This window comes from Schistocerca piceifrons, chromosome 5 (genome assembly GCF_021461385.2).
Source record: "Schistocerca piceifrons isolate TAMUIC-IGC-003096 chromosome 5, iqSchPice1.1, whole genome shotgun sequence".
NCBI lineage: Eukaryota > Metazoa > Arthropoda > Insecta > Orthoptera > Acrididae > Schistocerca > Schistocerca piceifrons.
The window spans coordinates 178,278,265-178,300,224 of NC_060142.1; positions in this window are offsets into that span (position 1 = coordinate 178,278,265).

The following is a 21,960-nucleotide window of genomic DNA, read 5'->3' on the forward strand; positions in this document are numbered from 1 at the left end:
GAAACGCTTTCCTTGCCATTGCCAGCCTACATTTTATATCCTCTCTACTTCGACCATCATCAGTTATTTTGCTCCCCAAATAGCAAAACTCCTTTACTACTTTAAGTGCCTCATTTCCTAATCTAATTCCCTCAGCATCACCCGACTTAATTAGACTACATTCCATTATCCTTGTTTTGCTTTTGTTGATGTTCATCTTATATCCTCCTTTCAAGACACTGTCCATTCCATTCAACTGCTCTTCCAAGTCCTTTGCTGTCTCTGACAGAATTACAATGTCATCGGCGAACCTCAAAGTTTTTGTATCTTCTCCATGAATTTTAATACCTACTCCAAATTTTTCTTTTGTTTCCTTTACTGCTTGCTCAATATACAGATTGAACAATATCGGGGAGAGGCTACAACCCTGTCTTACTCCCTTCCCAACCACTGCTTCCCTTTCATGTCCCTCGACTCTTATAACTGCCATCTGATTTCTGTACAAATTGTAAATAGCCTTTCGCTTCCTGTATTTTACCCCTGCCACCTTCAGAATTTGAAAGAGAGTATTCCAGTCAACATTGTCAAAAGCTTTCTCTAAGTCTACAAATGCTAGAAACGTAGGTTTACTTTTCCTTAATCTTTCTTCTAAGATAAGTCGTAAGGTCAGTATTGCCTCACGTGTTCCAGTGTTTCTACGGAATCCAAACTGATCTTCCCCGAGGTTGGCTTCTACTAGTTTTTCCATTCGTCTGTAAAGACTTCGTGTTAGAATTTTGCAGCTGTAACTTATTAAACTGATAGTTCGGTAATTTTCACATCTGTCAACACCTGCTTTCTTTGGGATTGGAATTATTATATTCTTCTTGAAGTCTGAGGGTATTTCGCCTGTTTCATACATCTTGCTCACCAGATGGTAGAGTTTTGTCAGGACTGGCTCTCCCAAGGCCGTCAGTAGTTCCAATGGAATGTTGTCTACTCCGGGGGCCTTGTTTCGACTCAGGTCATTCAGTGCTCTGTCAAACTCTTCACGCAGTATCATATCTCCCATTTCATCTACATCCTCTTCCATTTCCATAATATTGTCCTCAAGTACATCGCCCTTGTATAGACCCTCTATATACTCCTTCCACCTTTATGCGTTCCCTTCTTTGCTTAGAACTGGGTTTCCATCTGAGCTCTTGATATTCATACAAGTCGTTCTCTTATCTCCAGAGGCCTATTTAATTTTTCTGTAGGCAGTATCTATCTTACCCCTAGTGAGACAGGCCTCAACATCCTTACATTTGTCCTCTAGCCATCCCTGCTTAGCCATTCTGCACTTCCTGTCGATCTCAATTTTGAGACGTTTGTATTCCTTTTTGCCTGCTTCATTTACTGCATTTTTATATTTTCTCCTTTCATCAATTAAATTCAATATTTCTTCTGTTACCCAAGGATTTCTACCAGTCCTCGTCTTTTTAGCTACTTGATCTTCTGCTGCCTTCACTACTTCATCCCTCAAAGCTACCCATTCTTCTTCTACTGTATTTCTTTCCCCCATTCCTGTCAATTGTTCCCTTATGCTCTCTCCGAAATTCTGTACAACCTCTGGTTCTTTCAGTTTATTCAGGCCCTATCTCCTTAAATTCCCAACTTTTTGCAGTTTCTTCAGTTTTAATCTACAGGTCATAACCAATAGATTGTGGTCAGAGTCCACATCTGCCCCTGGAAATACCTTTTAGTATCTCCAGGGTTCTTCCATGTATACAACCTTCTGTCATGATTCTTAAACCAAGTGTTAGTTATGATTATGTTGTGCTCTGTGCAAAATTCTACCAGGCGGCATCCTCTATCATCTCTTAGCCCGAATCCATATTCACCTACTATGTTTCCTTCTCTCCCTTTTCCTACACTCGAATTCCAGTCACCCATGACTATTAAATTTTCGTCTCCCTTCACAATCTGACTAATTTCTTTTATTTCATCATACATTTCTTCAATTTCTTCGTCATCTGCAGAGCCAGTTGGCATATAAACTTGTACTACTGTAGTAGGTGTGGGCTTCGTATGTATCTTGGCCACAATAATGCGTTCACTATGCTGTTTGTAGTAGCTTACCCGCATTCCTATTTTCCTATTCATTATTAAACCTACTCCTGCATTACCCCTATTTGATTTTGTGTTTATAACCCTGTAGTCACCTGACCAGAAGTCTTGTTCCTCCTGCCACCGAACTTCACTAATTCCCACTATATCTAACTTCAACCTATCCATTTCCTTATTTAAATTTTCTAACCTACCTGCCCGATTAAGGGATCTGACATTCCACGCTCCGATCCGTAGAACGCCAGTTTTCTTTCTCCTGATAACGACATCCTCTTGAGTAGTCCCCGCCCGGAGATCCGAATGGGGGACTATTTTACCTCCGGAATATTTTACCCAAGAGAACGCCATCATCATTTAATCATACAGTAAAGCTGCATGCCCTCGGGAAATATTACGGCTGTAGTTTCCCCTTGCTTTTAGCCGTTCGCAGTACCAGCACAGCAAGGCCGTTTTGGTTATTGTTACAAGGCCAGATCAGTCAATCATCCAGACTGTTGCCCTTGCAACTACTGAAAAGGCTGCTGCCCCTCTTCAGGAACCACACGTTTGTCTGGCCTCTCAACAGATACCCCTCCGTTGTGGTTGCACCTACGGTACGGCTATCTGTATCGCTGAGGCACGCTAGCCTCCCCACCAACGGCAAGGTCCATGGTTCATGGGGGGGATGTACCGGTATAACAAACGTGGAAGTGTTACCGGTATTGAGTGATTTATCAGTTTACTCAAACTGAATATGAAGGAACTGTCTCTACTTACTTTCTAAGGAGAAGAAAAGCTTCTTAGCCAAGATCTCAACAAAACACTGTATTGAGGATAACCGGTTTCAGTAAACTGTGTTACTATCATCAGCACTACGTACACATCACAATAAAAAATGGCCACAATATTCAATTTATATAATCACACGTTATGCCTACTAGGGCGCCAAAAGCCTGACACATGGATTTTGTGTGCATCTCGTACAGGATGTTTATTATGACCTGTACGAAGATCTGATGATGGTAACATAGTTTACCGAAACCTATTATCGACAATAGTGTTTTATTGCTATCTTGGGTAAGAATATTTTCTTCTCCTAACTGAGTGATTTTGTTCAAAGGTTTAACTATTGTATTCTCTGTGAGTAGATGAAAACGTACCTGGAGAATCATCCCAACTGAAATGTGCATCGCTACAAGCATGAAGCTGACACGAGATAGTTACGCTTGTTGCTTTTCTAAATCTATTTTCTTACGTATTATATTCCGTACTGAGATACACTAGCCCTTTATTACCCATTGCACTTAATAATATTTTACAGTGTTTGTACCCTTCAAGCCTCATCCCGTGTCAGACAGTGAATTCTTCACGGCAATTATAATTTTTTCCTGCATTTCACTATAGTATCAGAGCTTGCGCATCATGTCGACACAGGCAGAGTGATGCTTCGTAAAGAACACACTCCTTTATTGTGGACTGTCGCCACGATTTTTCTTTCCTGTAGCCTTCCAAATCTCTCATTGATGTATTATCTGTCATTTAATGTTATCGATCAATGTACACTCCAACTAATTTTATTTAATAGTTTTTTTGTAATGTTGAATTTCATGTTCTCGTGAAATATTATTTACAATTTTTGATTATTCCGATTAATATGGGCCAGAAAGTCATTCTATTAATATGTCTAAACCAGTACTGTCTGTCAGAATTATAGCGTATGCTTGCAGTACTTTTTCGTATGAGCTCAGATTGCGTTGTACCCACATATGTCTTTCTGCAATTGCAACATAAAAACTTTTCTTCGTGAGTGGTACATGAGGAATGCGTCATTTATTAATTTTTCTAACTGCCAGTGATGCTATAATTGAGCTTACTATGTGGATATGATGGAGAATTCACTCTGTGTCTAATGTATGAGCAGGGACTATATTTTTCATAATGCAATGGAAGGAACTAGGTCGGTATGGTGAGAGACTACGAACACTTAAAAAAAATAAGGACTCAGTGGGACTGTTATCATGGTTTCTGGAGTAAGGAGGTTTGGTTTACTGTTTCATAAGAGATAATTGTTCCTTTTTTGTGGAACTGATTATTTTCTTAGATTTTCTCCTTGGTATTCGTTTTGTGTTGTGCGACCAAGATAAACTGGTTTTCACTGCAGAGATTAGTTTCTTTCATGTGCCCTGAGTAACCTGGAATCTTTATGTACGCTTCCTTTCTTTCATGCATGAGATATGTATTTTAGTAGTTGGAAAAGAATCAGGGATAGTAGTTTATTTCATTAGGTTTCAGTATGGAGATAACTGCAAAGGAGAGGTCACGTTCGGCAGTCAATAGACTTAATTCAGAAATTTACGGTTTTAGGGAGGAATTTGGAGTGTAATTCTTCTTGAAAAGTGAAAATTTTATACAAAGAATAGGGTTGGAGGAACATACGTAACTGAGCATCGTAATAGACATGGAAATCACCCCTTCAGTTATAAGGCTTTTATTTTGAAATATGCTATGGATTCAGGCTAACAAATGCCCATAATCAGGTTCACTTACTGAAAACAAGCAAAAGATGTGTGGTATAAAATAATATTTACGTGCGCTTGTGTGGTTAAAATAAAGCATATGAGGACTATCATTTATAAAATTCCAACATATTTCGGGCTAGATACGGTGAGAAGTGAGTAAGGAATACGCCACAGTACTAAGGCGGCAACTAATAAATAACGAAACAAAGAAACTGCGAAGGTGGAGGGGTGTGGTGTGAGATAAGAACCAGAACACTTAACGTCGTGTGCTGCGACCCCGAAGCGGCGAGACTGGGTGGGGCGGAGGTGAGCACCGCAGACAAGCGTAGAGCATGGAGCGGCGCACACAAAGGCGGCAGTTACTGTAAGTTGGTGAACTTCAGTATGACGAAGCTATGGCCGTCTGCTAGGACGACTGCAAGTGAATGGCGTGAAATCGACTAGCGTTGGGCTTAACATTCAAACTGACAATTTTAAAAATAGCAAAGGAGACAAAATATTATAAAGTGATGTAAACCATGTCATAGGGGCGTAGAAAAGTATAATAAGACAGATTTCAAAACATTAATGAATATTTTAAATTAGGAAACAAAACGAATAGGTGATAATAACTACTGAATAAAAAGCAAGTAGCTGGAAGAGATCTGTGCAGAATAAAACGATAAAATACTTGCCATAAGTGTTTGGTGGCTTCATATTTAGCAGGGTTCAAGTAACATGCCGTAATTAGTAGTTAATAAGTACAATTCTTAAGAACGTGAAGAATAAAATTAAGTGAATTATTAAGTTTTTGTCGTAAGTCATAAGCAAGTGTCACATAGTGGCTACAAAGTTGGCAAAATTCCAGTAATGTGCCTTAATCAGGAATTAATTAGAATGGTAAAACTACACATGCAGAGCAAAATTGTCAGAAACTAGAAACAGGAATGGGTGCAAGTCGGACGCAGCTTCAAGAGCTATTTAATTTTTCGCTTCCACCTGCTGGGCAAGTAGGTCATAAGAAAGAAGTTTTTGTATATTTACTCGGCAGATAAACTTGATGTATCCAAGCTTTGATCAGAAAGTGACTGTTATGACTATTTTTGTGCATTTCTTCTTGTCTGCCCATTGGCCTGAAACTGTATGAGACAGAGTTAAAGAAGGTTATTTGATAAAAAAAATTAGCAATTATGTTTTTATTAATCCTACATGATTCTTGGCATACTCATTATTGAAAAATCAGTTCTTACATATACTTTACAGTCCTCCTGCATTGATGTGCATCTGTCTTACGAAACTTGTAGCACATTTATGTTAAGTTATTCTTACCAGTTTGAGTGTAGGTTGACTAGGAAGGTTTCTAGTGCCTACTACAGGAATTAGAATTTGACAATAATGATGAGACTTGATGAGGTAGAAAAAACAGAATTTATGACTATGGGTAGTATGACACATGATGTGACAGATATGGTAACGGTAAATTGAGGCATCGGGATGAGGGACTTAATCACAATGAAAATGGTGATTATACGACAACTAAAGATGATTGGAGTGGTAGATGATCTGGTAATTATCATTGTAACGCAGGGAATGTTAGAGACAGGCACTGGAAAAATAGAGAATTTGGTCTGCACATGCTGGATGTGTGATCAGCTTATCCTTCAAGTAACATGTAGGCAGACAGATCAATATCACCTTATAGAAAACTGCAGCCTGTAGCAGAATCACTTACTTATGACGAATACTATGAACAATTAAATACGTTGAATGAAAGAGAGTGAAATGTAATTTCCTTAGTGACTCATGTGTTTTAAATAGATGTTAATGCAGTCATTTCGGCTTGTACTCTTTACACAAGTGTCTATGTTTAGTGTTGTAGCATTTATGCCATTTGAAGCAGTTTAATGGCCTAAACCTTCTTTTCAGTAGGCTATGGTGAAGCGAACAGATGTTGGAAAAAGTGTAGAAATAAAAAGACAAGTGGATTTCGAATTTCTTTATTGCAGTGGGAGGTTGCCTACGAATTTTGCGATAGAGACAAGGTTGGTGACTGATGCTGTTTTAATGACTGATTTTTTCTTAAAGTACTAAGCATTTGGGTGTGGTGAATGACACTGAAAAGTAATGAGTCCATGATTACGTCGATATTTGATGAGTGTAAATTTGGGGTGAAGAGTTAAAGTCATTCTTCTAAGTTTGTTACCAGATCTACATCGCTCTTTGAGACAAAATCTGTCGTGCGTGACAGTAATGTTAACACAGTTCTATTACTAGTTTGACAGCACAGTGTTTCTAACCTCCAAGAGAAATGGAATCACGTTGACTGTGATGAGGAGGCAGATACGATAGTGAGAGGGAATTTATTTGGTGTACTGCAATAACATTATTTGCTAATATCTGAAGATCCTGGTACAATAATAGATTTTCTTATTTGTTTAATGTGAAGGAACATTAATTGTTCTTTGCAGGCCACATCCTATCCCAGCGATTTATAAAGGAAGATTTGAGGCAGAAACCGAAAACATGTGGTGACTGAAACTGATGTGTGTTATAATAATAACAGGTTGTTAGTGGTGCCCCAGAAGGGGGCAATACCAAAGAATGTCTTTACAGTATAACAAACAAATTATTTCTCGCTATCTTATCTGGCATCTAACCACAGTCAGGTTGATTCCAAAACTCTTGCTAGCTACAAACGCTATGTTGAAAATCTAGCAATATAATTACAATAGCATTCGATTGTTGTTGCATTTCAGAAAATATAGAACGATTATTAAAACTTTTAGACCATTGCCATTAGATGAGTTGTTGAAAAAATTTCATATTATTAAGGTCCTGCCTTATATTTATCTATGAGTAAGTCATCAACGGATTGAGCTGCTACCTTTACATCACAAATTCACAGCATCCTATGTTATTGCTTCTGTTATCAATTTCGCAGGTTATCCTGTGGCATGAATGTCAGATCAGCTGCATTTATCAGAGGTTTAACAGCATTCTTGATGATTAATTGATAAAAAATTATGTATAGGTACCGCAGATATGTTGATACCAAAGGTGTGTTGAGAGCACATAGTGAAGTCTTGGATCAATGTTGATCATTTTCCATTGTTATGGAGTCTGTGATAATGTAGAACTATCAAGATGTGAGGAGAAATATCTTTGACATATTGTGATAGCATCAGGAACTTGTAAATAATTAAATAAAAAATATATATCTGTATGTAAGTATGATTATTTATATTATTTTGGTTTATTTTATCATTTTTGTTGAACTGAATTAAGATGGATGGAAATATTTAAAAATCAGTGAATATATTTAAACCATGATAAGATGGCATTGGACATATACTTTTAGAATTTCGTCGCCATAAGAAGGAGATTCGTGGGCAATGTTATTTCTGAGCTAAAATGAGATAAATACTGAAAATACAGTTTACATATAATGCTGAAATTTTATGATCATGAATTAAACAAATAAAGAAATCACAATAGAGTTAATCATAACTATAATTACTGAAGTGCACTATGCTACTTACATTGGGAATAAATATCGATCACTAGTGATATGTTGATCATCTGCACGTCAGTATCGCGTCCATGCACAGTGGAAATTTCGTTATATAATATTACTAGTATGCGCGAGTATGCGCCCTGCAGTATGCAGTGACTTTTTATAAAATTAAAGAGTTTAAATTAGAGCAGCTAGTCTAATGCGTGAGGCTGTCTCTCGACTCCATTCCTGAACACATAACAGAAGAAGTAATTAACAGAAGACTAGACATCCTTTCTGTGTCTCACTAGCGATCACACGTGATAGCGCACAAGATAATTAGCATTGGCTTTCATGCTTTATTAAACAGGCTTCTCTGATTAAAAAAAAATTGATTACATGCTATGGCTAAAAATGTGCCTTTAAAAACTTTATCTGATCCTGAAAAGACTGAAGTGATTTGAGAACTTCCTGTTTCTAAGTTGAGAAAACAGAGTATAGCATATCTTGGTTTAATTAATGTTTACAAAGGGATTATAGATACAAATATTTTGGATACGTGACGGTTATGTACAGTGATGGGGAAGGCAACTTTTAAGAAGGGGCACCTAAATGCAGGCAGAGTTTGAATGTGTCAAGCCGGCTCTTCTGATCGCCTATCTTTGTGACATGTGTATCTAACAGAAAATATTTGTGTAAGCATGGATGATTCTAAGATGCTTACAGCTGTTGAGTTATTCCAGAGAGTTTGAGTGTGTAAAGCTGGCTCTTCCGGGAGCACTCTTGTGTCTCACCTGGACCTAACTGAAGATATATTGTGTTGGTATCGACAGTTCTAAAATGGGTTTTGGTGGCAGAATTTGAAGTGAATGGAGTTAAGAAATGTCATGCTTTCGGTTTTGTAAGCTGGATGCTCATTAAGTATTAACACAATTATTCATTTACAGAGTTTGAGGCACAAATTTTTTTTTTCATAAAGTTCGGTGGGTATTTGTTTGGCCGGCAGACATTAATTTATACATATAATAGTGCATTGAAATATATGATGAGCACCAAGTTTACTCACGGTCTTCTATCCAAGTTGGCTCTGTATCTCCAACAGATGAATTTGTAGATTGTGGGAAAGGACGACATTAGTGATCTCTTGTAGGGTTGAATAATGAGACTAAAGATTATCTGAAGGAGAACAATTTCAATGACACATACTTAAGGTATGTTGTTTTCAATAATTAAGTTGATGTTGAATTAGTAATTATTGGGAAGGAAAAAGACAGAGATTCAGCATGGAAGAAGGTTGAGGAAAAGTGGAGAGACAGAGACAGCATTGCTATCAGACAGTTCTATTTGGTGAAAGACGATATTTTGTTTATGAAGGGTAGTGACAAGGGTTTACAATTGGCTATTTGTACTCTTGAGGAGATAGTCAACAAATTAATCTGCCACACAGATTTATGTGAACTTTGATGCACGAACATTTCTTTCGCAAACTTTGTTAAATGTGTCACTTTCTCAGTGGGGAGAAGCAAATTCGCAAGGTTCTGACTATGTGTGAACCGTTAACCGGTGGCGCTACTCACAGTCTCCAAACTTGCTCTTTCATTTCTAAATATTTCGTCAAGATTAAGAGAACTGGCGACTGTAGATCTATTCAGTAGTCTTTCAAAACCTGTTAAGGATAGTCTCATTTTTTTGTTGCCATTGACTTGCCTTCAAAATTCACTACGCTCACACCATTACAGAGAGATAAAAGTTGATCAATTGCACAAGCATTGCATCGTCTTATTCTATTACAGTCCGTTAAGTGGACAAAATGATATGTAGTTACAGTTCGCAATTTAGGTGGTTTTTAAATGTACTTGGCACAAAACGAAGATACAGACAATTAATATCTCTTCTTACCACATGTCACTCAGTCCCTGTTATTGTGTTATGAAGAAGCTTGGGAGATTATGTAGGTTTTACTGTCAGCGAAATGACAGAAATAGTGGTTCATATTTGCACACATTTGAGGACGTGGTCACTGAGCTGACAAATGCTTTGACACCCTGGCCCTCAGGCTCAGGGCTGTGCTACCAGTTTCCATCAGAAAACGTAAATGAAAATGTACCATTTGTGGCGACCACTAAATTGAGTTACAGCTATGTGATGAAACTATTATTTCAAAACATTAAAATTGGTGTAGAGAAGGGTCAACAATATGAAATACAAAGAAGATCAGCATACTCATTCATGATAAGGCAGAATGTCTTACCAAAATAGCACAGACTCTCCCTCTCACGACATCAATTGGCTAGAATCTTCTTTCTAATCTATGTTGGTCCATATTTGGTATCGAGAGTGGTAAATCCAAATACTATTTAATTGGAGACAGATAGTGAAAATCAAAGGAAGTGTCTCATATTTCCAGTGTCAGGCTGTTCCATGTGTAACTATATATGCAAATGTAGTGAAGGTAGTTTGTATAAACTAAACGTTTGGATTACCTTGAGTGATTTTGTATGTTAGAGAATAAAAATATAATCAAGTTTCAGCACATCAACCACTGTTTACAATTGGTCCTACATGTGAGGAAAATCAATTTGTCTAGCAGTGAAGTTATGAGAGAAGTCATAAGAGAAAAGTGATTATCAGCGGAGAAGAATGAACGATTGTATATCGGCCTGATACTGGAGATTGTATCTGTAATGTGGCTTATGAAAGAAACATATTATGAGGCAAGAACATCGTTCAAAATGATCTATTGCTGATATAAAGCGTTAACTTCTTACAGTAAATATTACTATCAAATATATTTTTTCATCCCTTGTTTGAATTATTGTGATACATGTTGTGTGCCATATTGCATAAGATAATCAGTTTATGTCTGAGTCAACTGTCTTGTACAGTGTTTTACGTCACCTGTAACTGAGGACACTGTAACTTAACAGGATTAGGGGATAATTGTAGTTTCTTGCTTGTAGTACGTAGTGACGAGAACTTCAGTTTGTTGGATGCAGCAAGTAAGATAGTTGATTACACTAAACTGATATGAATGTGAGAGAACTGAGTATCCTTATATGATTTTTCGATGCATATTCCTAATAATTAAGAAACAAATGGGCACTGAGACGCATATAAATTCAATTTAGACACCTCAGTAATATTAATCATTGTACCCAGTGAAGTTCTTACGTTATGAATTCCTGAATTTAATTCGGGAATCATTGAGCATGATTCCTTTATGAATCCTTACTGACATCATATGTACATTTAGTGAAAAAATGATATAAACTGCAAGGGTACTCTGGTCTTGCGATTGATTTGGGAGACAACAGGTGACTGTAAGTTTGCACCCTAATAGCAATCGCTTTAACTTGTAAGACTTGCATTTGTCTGTCTGTTAATGCGACCTTTAGATTAATTTTGCACTCTGACAGTGATTGTTATTGATAGCCTGCATTTGAGGTTATCACCTTTGCAGAATCTTAAATAAAACTTGACTGCTGAGGTCAATTAGTGATGTATGATAAATGCATCAAAACAGGACTGACCTTTTATTTAAAAAATGGGAAGAGTTTATTGATAGAATAGGACAAAACACAAACTAATAGGGATGAAAAATAAATCATGAACTGTTCGTAACACAATTAGAAGCAACAAAAAATTGGCATTCCACTGGGGGGGGGGTGTTTGGTTGGCAAAGACTAAGCTTTATCTGTTTAATCTATTTACTCCATCTAAAAACATGGATAACACAGTCTGAAACTATCTAACGCTGATTAAGCTTTGATAGATTTATTCTGCTTAGAACTTACGCAACGTTTGTGCAGTTGAGAACAAGTGGTGAGACTGTGATTCCCCTAACAAGACAGGACAGCAATACTTTATCCTTTTCTCGATGCCTAGCACTGTTTCAGGTAACAGTCATCCTGCAAGAGTCTGTGGAGCAGATATTTGTAGCGCCTGTTATTTTGTGTCGTGGGCACGAAATATACAAAGTCATGGACTAGTGATCTGTCCTTGGCAAACCTATTTGTCTGAGACAATTGAGGTCCAGACTGTCGCCACAGTTAAGACTTCACCGTAGGCTTTTACGTCAAAACTAAAGTCTGCCTGAATTCATGCTCGGGAAGGGTGCCACAAGTACAACCCACTCATAATCAGAGCCAAGACCGGAAACTCCTCTCAAGACTGGAGTCTCAAACAGAAGCTCAAATTTTCCTGCTTGCCACCTCCATCAAAATTCCAGAAACTAGAAAACTGCGCCATTGCAACTGCCCTTACATGGATTTTGTTCCAATCACAAGACTCCACAATTCCCATACCTCCTCTCTAACTCGTTTGCCCCCCCCTCCCCCCCCCCCCCCAAGTCATTCGTAACCAAAATTACCAAAACCTTCTTTCTGGTGGAGAAGCAGCAAATCTCTGAATTATACATTTCCGTGCAGCGAAGAGAAGACGCTATGCTCACAAATTGTGTTTCCCGTGGCCTATTTAGGTAGCATGTTTTGAGAATTTTCGTTTAGGTCTTGGGTGAACAACACATTTATTACATAGATGATTATCTTGATGGGCCTTACATTACAGAATGTCCGACCAGAGACCTCAGCTAAGAAAAGTGCTTTTATGTCCCAACATAATTCATTTCAGAGTCACCTTCAATTCTGTGTTCCATTCTAAAACGCTTCTTAAGGCCTGAGGCTTTCCAAAGAAGTCGAAAGGATGAGGGACGATACGACCTGATGGATCTGCCTGTAGCATTCAGTCCAAGGCGAACATGGAAACTTGCTTACTTTAATTGATGCCACCTCTGAACACAAAAGGCGTTTACAACACTGTCGAAACGTTATGACTGGGCAGCCCAATTTCTCTCCTGCGCCCCTGCCCCAACAGTGGCCAGTAATGCCTTATAGGTATATCCAAGGGTGCAGTTTTTCGATTCTGCAGCCAAAAGCATTGCCTATACAAAGGTGTCAGAAATTCTTAGAACCAGCAATCTGTACACAATAAGTGCTTTGGGATGTTCCTCTCCCTAACAACTGCACATAGCTTCCGAGCCTCAAATGTCCACTGCAAGGTTTGCTGTTAAATAACCAAACCGCCTTCTTGTTTTCAACTCCAGAAAATACCTTTTGAGCTGCCGTAAAGATCCCGCATGTACATGCTCCCATCAACGCCTGCTCATATTGATAAACTCCTATTGTCTCACAGAAAATGATTACTCGGGTGAAATAACAACATTAAAGAATAGCCTTGAATATGAAGATAAATAACAAGTGACTTGTCGACTCTCACAGTGGTGCACAACATGATGTTAAGTGGTTTGGGCGGATTAAAAGGAAAACTATGTACATTGTGTTCAGTTTATGAACTATTTGAGTACTATTAGGAGCTGAAAGAGATTAGACCAAAAAGAGGTGCTATGTAGGACTGGAGATGATAGCAATGAGAGTACGGAGAATCGTGAAATAAGTCACTAACTTTGACAGAAGCCGTGCGCTATGACTGAGCTGAAACGGAGAGACCTGTTGTGAATTTTAAAAATGTTACTGTGAATAGTGTCTGAAGAAATTTCTGTCTTGCTGCCTGATGTCTTCGATTACACTTTACGAATTACACCTCACGATATGTCGACCAGGTACTTGCCAGTCATCTTCAGGTGAGCCCTCGCGGACTGACGAAGACTTCCTCTGTTCTCCAATATATTACGCGTTGCGAGTATTCTGCTGAAGTTGACAGGTGGACCACACCCAGTGGCAGTACCCCTTCTCGTAAACTAGAAAATTCACCTGCTGTCGGTGTTGCTACTCGCCACAGTCGCCTACGCACTCCATTGTTTTAAATTTGAACAAATCGTTGAGATGACAGAATTCCAAGGCTACTAGCCGTTGTCACCGTTCGCCAGATTTTCTGCCATCACATTTCCAAAGATTGCTGGAGTCCCAAACAGACATTCCTATTTCAGATTTAATGTTTTCTTAAGGTCCACTGAAAGGCTAACGGGGATGCAATAGTTCAGTAAGTGCGGATCTGCTAGGTTGCAAAATGGAAATGCAACGCTGTTGTTCAGTGTAGCGTTCTTCCAGGGTGTGCTTGGTCTGTTGCTATGACAAGATATTATGTATATTCAAGCCTTCCACAATGACATATCGTCCTTCACAGACCCCAGCAAATCTGAAACTAGTGGATGATTCTAGTTACATCATACGAAATATTGCTAACACAGGGATGGAAAGCTTGAGGTATTGCCGATATACTCTTTTCTTTATCCACATCCTGGCTGTTTGGTTTTTCCCTGTTAATTTTCTGTACAGAATAAACATTTTCTCTGAACACTTTCTTTGAGTGCACGAGATTTTTAGTAAACAAAACTGCAACTTGTACTTTATCAGGTCTGTGTACAAGTATATTAAGCACATTCATAATTTTTGACAGGCTATGACAACTCGATGATCGAAATACAGTGTGGACTTATGAGAAACTGAATGCCCTCAGCAAACTGAATTACGTAATGAATCATTACTCACCTGAAATTGCTTCAGGCTCTTGTTTCATCTCATGCTATGGCCCCAGGCCCTGCTAGCACGCACAGTAAGATAAAGCAACATTTGTCCATTAACCAACAGCTCCGTTTTCTCTGCATCTTCGACTGCATTTGGCTCGATGGTGTCTTTCCCTGGCAACTACGAAACAGTATCATTTCAGTCTTTGAGCCTGGCATCTGGTGAAAGTTAGTTTCACCAATATGCTCTGCAAACTGTTTGAAATGATACTTGCATCCTTGTATCTGGGGGCATTTTGTCGTCCAATGAGTGTGGTATCTGGAAGGGATGATCCACTAACAATCACCTGAGTTGATTGTAAACGACAATCCGAGTGGCTTTTTCCTAAACTGCACCACGTAACAGTAGTCTTTTTTGACCCTCATAAGCCAAACGACGCTACCTTCCATGTTTGAAGCTTTCGATGCTACCTACCAGTTTTTATTCGCCAATTTTTAACCAACTGGTTGTTCCAGCTTTGAGTTTTTGCTTCACTTAGCGCTCCAAAAGGGTGGCATCTTGCAGCGTTCCATGCTGGACACTCTTCTTCATCGTCACCAATGGGCCAGTGTTCTCTATCAGACCACTAGTTAATGTTGCACTATATGTCTATGTCTTTAACATTTGGCACAGTCCCAGACAGTAGCCTTGGCTCAACGCCAGCTCCAAGGCACCATCCGTCAGGCCTCCATATGGATCGTCTCCCATGGATCCCAGTTCTCTTCAGGAACAACACAAGTCGTGCATTTTTCTCGTTATTTCAGGGACCGTCCTGATATAGAAGTCCGTTTGGATACACACCATTTGGAAGTCGTTGCACAGTCCCGATTATTGGACTGGTCACTGACGAGAAGCTGACTTGGCTAAAGTCTAATTGCATGTGAAATCATAACGCTCTGTTCGTCTTTGGATACTCTTGGTGTGCAGATCGCGCTGCTCCCCACATCTACGAGGCTCAGGCCCAGACCGCTTGAAATGTGAGAGCCTGATTTGTGGCTAGGTGGCACCTTCAGCTTTGGTACTGTAAAACCGAGCTCACCATTGTGTAGTTCGATAGCCACCAGTGACTTCCAGACTAGCCCTATAGGCAATCCCCTTTCCGAACTGGGGATCTTCCCACTTCAGATCCGAAGGTATCTACTCTTGCTCCCCTTTGCTGTCGCCATTCGGCAATTTCGTCACCATTTTGAATATCGGAATATTTTTTCATATCAGGACATCGATCACTTGACACTCGCCTTCAGGTGGGATTACCAGTTTGAGAAAGACTCGCAGTCATCTGCTAGGATCCCTACCTATCCTCCTTAGAATGCACGTTCTGTGTCCTATTACACATGCCGCCTGTTCTTTACCTGGTCCATGAATTAGGACCGATCTCCTTCAAGGAAATAAAATCTCAGTCGCCCACATGACATTCTTTTTTATTCTTCACTCAATTAGGGTGCTACAGTTTTTCGCAGTGACAGCTCTAAAACCTTTCAGTGTTAGAGAAACGTAGTGCTTTTATGGAGGTGTTGATGGTCACTAACAGAGACCTCAATTTTATTGACCGTGTTTTAGTATGTAGTGACTTAATAAGCAGTCTCCAAGACATTGACCCATGTCCGCATCACAGGGACGAATGTGTCCGACCAATTGGCTGGAGTCGCGATAACTTGCCCACCGTTTGCTTTGACTATCCCAGGTGCACATTTGCAGGTGCAACTAAGGCCTCTGCTCACTCAGAAACACGTCAACATCTGGTTGGCTATATCACCTCTAAAACCTCTGCGCTATCAAGGAGACTACTGCTGCATGCCGCTCTTCCTTCCGTTCTTGGCGGTAGCAATCACCATTGTATGTCGCCTCCACATCAGTCATACCAGATTGACCGGTAATTTTTTTAAATGTAACGAGCCACTCCGTCCCCCCACCCCCACGATTGTAGGTTTGGAGCCTGATAGTTTCACTTGTCCTGGAGGAATACCCCTTCACTCTCCCTGTTCAGCATAATCTTCCAAATTATTTCAGTCCCATGTTGGTGGACAACTCACAGTCAACTGAACTGTTTCTTCGTTTTAACCATGACAGTGGTCCTTATTCTTTCATGTAGCGTTTTACACCATCTTCGAAGTGGCTGCAGACTGCTTGGGGTTATGGGCCGTGTTCTGCAACTTGCTAGGTCAGATGGACCTTTGTCTGCTGCCTCTGTTATCCCCCCCCCCCTTTCCTGTGTTTTAACTGCTTTCACCTTATTTTCAAGTGCCTAAACAACTACATTCCTGGTGGATGCTATTACCATCAGCAGAAATAGCTCTTGAGTGCCTGATCATCCTGCTGTTTAGTCACTAAAGATCGATCGGCGCACGGATCAAGTAGGAGTTTTAACATGTAAAACATTTTGCTTACAACTTGCGTATTGAACACATAATTTTAGAATGATCTTTAAACACAGTCTGTGAATCAGGAAAAATAATTTTACCTAATTAGACATATGGCACTACCATGATCGGACAAAGGTTTTCAGCCATTCTTCCACAATTAGTTCTTAGTCTTGGTCATCAATTGTAATGAGATGCGGTTGTGCTTCCCATTGCTAAGATTTTGTAAACACAAACCTAACACGTTTCCCCCTGTGTTTTCAGTTGATGAAAAGCAATATGTTAGTATTAATCAAATGTTTCTTTTTGAGCACTGATTTAAATCCGGAGTTTTGCTGGTTCGTATCGATAACGGTTGTCCATTGTAGCAGTTATCCAGCAGTGATTCTGTTTTGTTGTACGGACGTGAGCGGATGGGCAAGACAGCGCCTGCTGAGGGGCACCCAGCGGGACTCTGCAGACTCTTAAGGGGAAGCTCATGTGCGGGCAGGGCTCTATTCTGCGAAAATAAATGTTACTCCCCTAGCACCAGCTAGTAACATGCTGTGTGGACGGACTGAGGAGGTCGCTACTATTGCCTGCATCTCATACGTCCGCTGCCGTCACCAGGGAATCAAATTTGTTACGTATGATTCTGAACACTAGCTTCCGAAACTACTGCGAGCCGCAATAAGTGCCTGTTGACACTCATGCTGGCCAGTTTCTTCTTTGGGCTGACAATGTTCATCAACTGCTGTGATGATGGTTTCTGATATTATATTAGAGGTCTGGCGTCGCCTTTGCTTCTGAATATAGTAGAGGCGTCTGGATTGGATTAACTGAGTCCGCCGTAATAGCTCAACGGTCAGCGCGTTGGAATGTCACGCACGGGGGCCCGGGTTCGATTCTCGGCTTGGGTGTTCTCCCCTCAGGGACTCGGTGTTTTGCTGTCATCATCATTTCATCCCCATTGTCGACGCGCAAGTCACCCAATGTGGCGTCGCACTCAATAAGACTTGCACTTGGCGGAGGAACTTCCTGCCTGGGAGCTCCCTACCACTAACACCATACGATCATTTCATTTTATTTTTATTAGGTGATACCTATTGTGTGTTCAGGGCTTCAAAAAACTTGTGCGTCCTCTATAAGGTAAAAATTGTAATTTCATTAATTTTCTGGTTGTTTGCAGTGGGATAATCACAATTTTATTAACGTAAAATAATATTTTAATTATTAGATACTTCTGGTGCTTAAGAACTCAGGAAATTGTTCGTCCTTGAAAATGTTATAACTGAAAATGTTATAACTAGATTTAACGAACTGTTCGTTGAATTTTATAATACGGGCAGTTACTGCAGGGATGTCAGGCAGAGTGCATGTCCAGCACCGATGAATTCATTGGGATCCTGGTGGTTACGGTTTCCCAACCTGTTGTGTCGCTTTGGGATGGTTTTGGTGACTGCTGGTTTTTGTTGATCTGGCAGCTTATCTTTCAGAGACTTCACTCAACCATCTAATTAAATATGTGGAATACAGGTAGCAGCTATCTAGCTGAATGGGGGTTTGGTAAACACTAAGGTTGAAGATATTAAAAATTGTTCATGATACAAGGATGGAAACAGAAAATACAAGTGGGGCTTCTAACTTCCAGTTGTTCACTCCTGATGCTTTATATTATCAGGGTTCCCTGTTCACACCCACTTTCTGTGAGTCCCACGATATAAGTTTCCGAGATTATATCTCTACTGACATGGGTAATTCATTCCTTGCAGATGTCCTCTAGAAAAGTTCGTATCATAAAGTTCTAATCCGTTTGGGACACACAATTTTGACAGTATTACATTCTCCTTAAAAGCTATGCTGTTATTGTATTAGACATATGCTCAGTTAATTGTTTATAAGGTTGGATGTGTGACCTGTGCTCCTTGACAGTGAGCATGATGGGAACGAACGTTGGAACACATGGTCTTCTTGGACAGCATAGCTTTAGAAGCTACACTAATGCACAGGCCAGCTAATCAGGGTGGTAATAATTAAACATTCGGTGACTGACAGGCCACAATCAGAACCAAGTGATCATAAGACAATTAAACTTGATAGAAACGTTTGTAATAACACATGAAAGGGAAATAACGAATAAAAATGGTTCAAATGACTCTGAGCACCATGGGACATCTATGGTCATCAGTCCCCTAGAACTTAGAACTACTTAAACCTAACTAACCTAAGGACATCACACAACACCCAGTCATCAGAAGGCAGAGAAAATCCCTGACCCTGCCGGGAATCGAACCCGGGAACCCGGGCGCGGGAAGCGAGAACGCTACCGCACGACCACGAGCTGCGGACTGAAATAACGAATAAATCACTGAAAGAAACACATAATAATTTCCAGAGGAGAGTATAACATTACGCACCATATTTCCGTTCCAGGTTCCAAACGTTGCTCAATGTGACCATCTACATCCACGACAATCTGGAACCGCGCTATAGATTGCTCTACTGCTGTTTGAAACATATAAGGTAGAATTTTGGCCCTCTCCTTCGATATGATCACCTTCAACCTCCAACGTGTGTTAGTGCATCGTTGAAGGATCTTGTCCTTCAGATAACCCCACAGCCAGAAATCGCACGACTTCAAATCTGGTGACCTTGGTCGACACACAGTTTACAATAATCGACCAATGACTCTATTTTCTCCTAATGTGTTACGGAGTAGCCGAGTGACGTTACAGGGAATACGTCGATACTCTCGAAAAGCAGCGACTTTACGAATCATATCATGCTCACCTCGGCCAGAGACATGCTGAATGTCTACTACCGTAGTCCATACTGGTACTTGTGTTCCAGTCTTACGTCGACGTGCCAGCACCGGCGCCTAGCGGCAAGTTATGACGCTAAAACGAGTAACTACGCAAATCCTGCAGCGCACATTCTGAACATCATTCTTAAAAAGTGCGATACCCATATAGCAAATGGTTTTCCGCCTACCCTGGATCACGTAGCGGAAGGTTAATTCCAACAACACCCTAGAATGCTTCATCTGACTGTTTTCCAGTGACGCCTGCACATTTCCTTGCGGTAGAACGACTGACACTGTTGCTAACAGGTCTGGAAATAACAGTGACGTGGGGTTTAGACAAGTAGTATTGATAACAGCAGAAATTGATTTAAGTCTTTACGATCAGATAGCAGGAAACACACTTGTCTCCTCAAAAGCTTCGGCGAACATCAAAAATCTGCGGACTGATAAGCTCCATGGCAGCATTCGAACAACACAAATATCCATGATTTCGCTTCCTGTTTCGTCTAGACGGGTCGAAGTTGCCTGTAATCTGTTGATATTTCGTCGTGCAATTCACTTACAACTGCGGTGGTGTATGTTACGTGTCCTCTTTGATGGACGTCGTCTGATATATAATCCTGTAGCAATTACCGTTTTGTATTCGAACCGTAATGACATATGTTGATAGCACTAGCTGCAACGGAGAGGAGTCTACATGTATCACATTAATTTTTTTACCATCGTTATATCGATATCGTTAATGCTGTTCAGTACGACACATTCCGTCACAACATGTCAACTTAACCAGGTTATATCTGAAGGCTCATAACCAACACATAGATTGGGGACACTGCCTTTTTCTGACATCAGTATTTCTGCTGTATCGTGTCGTCATCTGTTACTTTTTACTTCTCGAAACATTGACTGAGCATTTCTTGACAAGATATTTACCAGAAAAGACAAGCCCTTACATTCCACGACTTATATTTCCTTGGGAATGCGAGTAGTTTTTGTGTGTTGATGGTTTACAGTGAAATGAAAACTAGTGAATTCCCAGACTCCTTCACCTCTCCTTATGTATCTGGAAGAAATACATGAAACTATACGAAAGTTTTAAGTTTTAGCACATTGAATAACAAATCAATGCTTTATTCCATGGAAGTGTGTGACTGACACGGATACAGCCATAGATATTTTGAACACTATAGACTTGCTTCGGTCTACAGAACGATACCTTGCGATAGTGCAACATCAATAATCTGTTGTTATTCCTTAATGATTTATTTAGCGTATTAAACCACATCCTCCCACCACTTTTGACTAGGAGAAAGGTATATTTCGAACAAATACTACGCAACGTATATAGGAAACGAAAATATGTTCTCTGCCGCAGCCTACTGACTTGGGCCTCTCGGCCAAAGGAGCTTCCCTTGAAAAGTGATAACATTATGGGTGAGAAAGGGCTGTCTGAAAGTTTTTTATCTTCATTTTTCGGAGAATTTGTATTTGTGAAGGCTGTATATAACCACTGCTCTGTTTCCATTTAACTATTGACCCCATCAATTATGAGTTGAGTGCGCGCTACAACTTTAGGTTTAGTTTTATCAAAAATGGGATGGGAGTTAGCGAACCAAATGAACTTAGAGACCTTCATTTTAGGTGGTACACAAGCGACAGAGAAAATTTCATCTGAACCTATTCTTCATGTGCTAACAAGCGACTAACTTGCTTACTACCTACAACTTCTATGCTGACCATTTTTCAATTTTTCAGTGCTTACGACTTTCCTGCTGTTCTGAAGAACAATAGAATTTCTGTAACGTATTTTCTGTATCAGACCTATCTATAGAATACTTTAGAATGATATATCTTTATTCAGTCTTCGCGTGGAAAATGATTTCTTTTTTTACTGTTAGTATCTGTTTGTTGTGAAGAACTGGTTCTTACAAAAACTTGAAGCGCGAGAGTAACTGGGATAATAATCAGAACAGTGCTTGTACAGCATTATGACTACTAAGATTATTTCCGTAATTGTGTGAGCAGCAGCTGTTGTTTCAAATACAGATGTAGGGAAATACGTGTTGATACAAGAATCAAAAAATAAAACGTAAAGGGATACTTTTACTATAGTTTTAATCGAATGACATTTTCTGCCATTTCCTGTTAAGACCGTCTGCCTTTGTTCATTCTGCTGTAAAATATCGTTACTTACAATGGAATGGTGCCATCCGACTTGTCGAAATCTGCCCTGAAACGTACGTGAAAAGTACACTGAAAG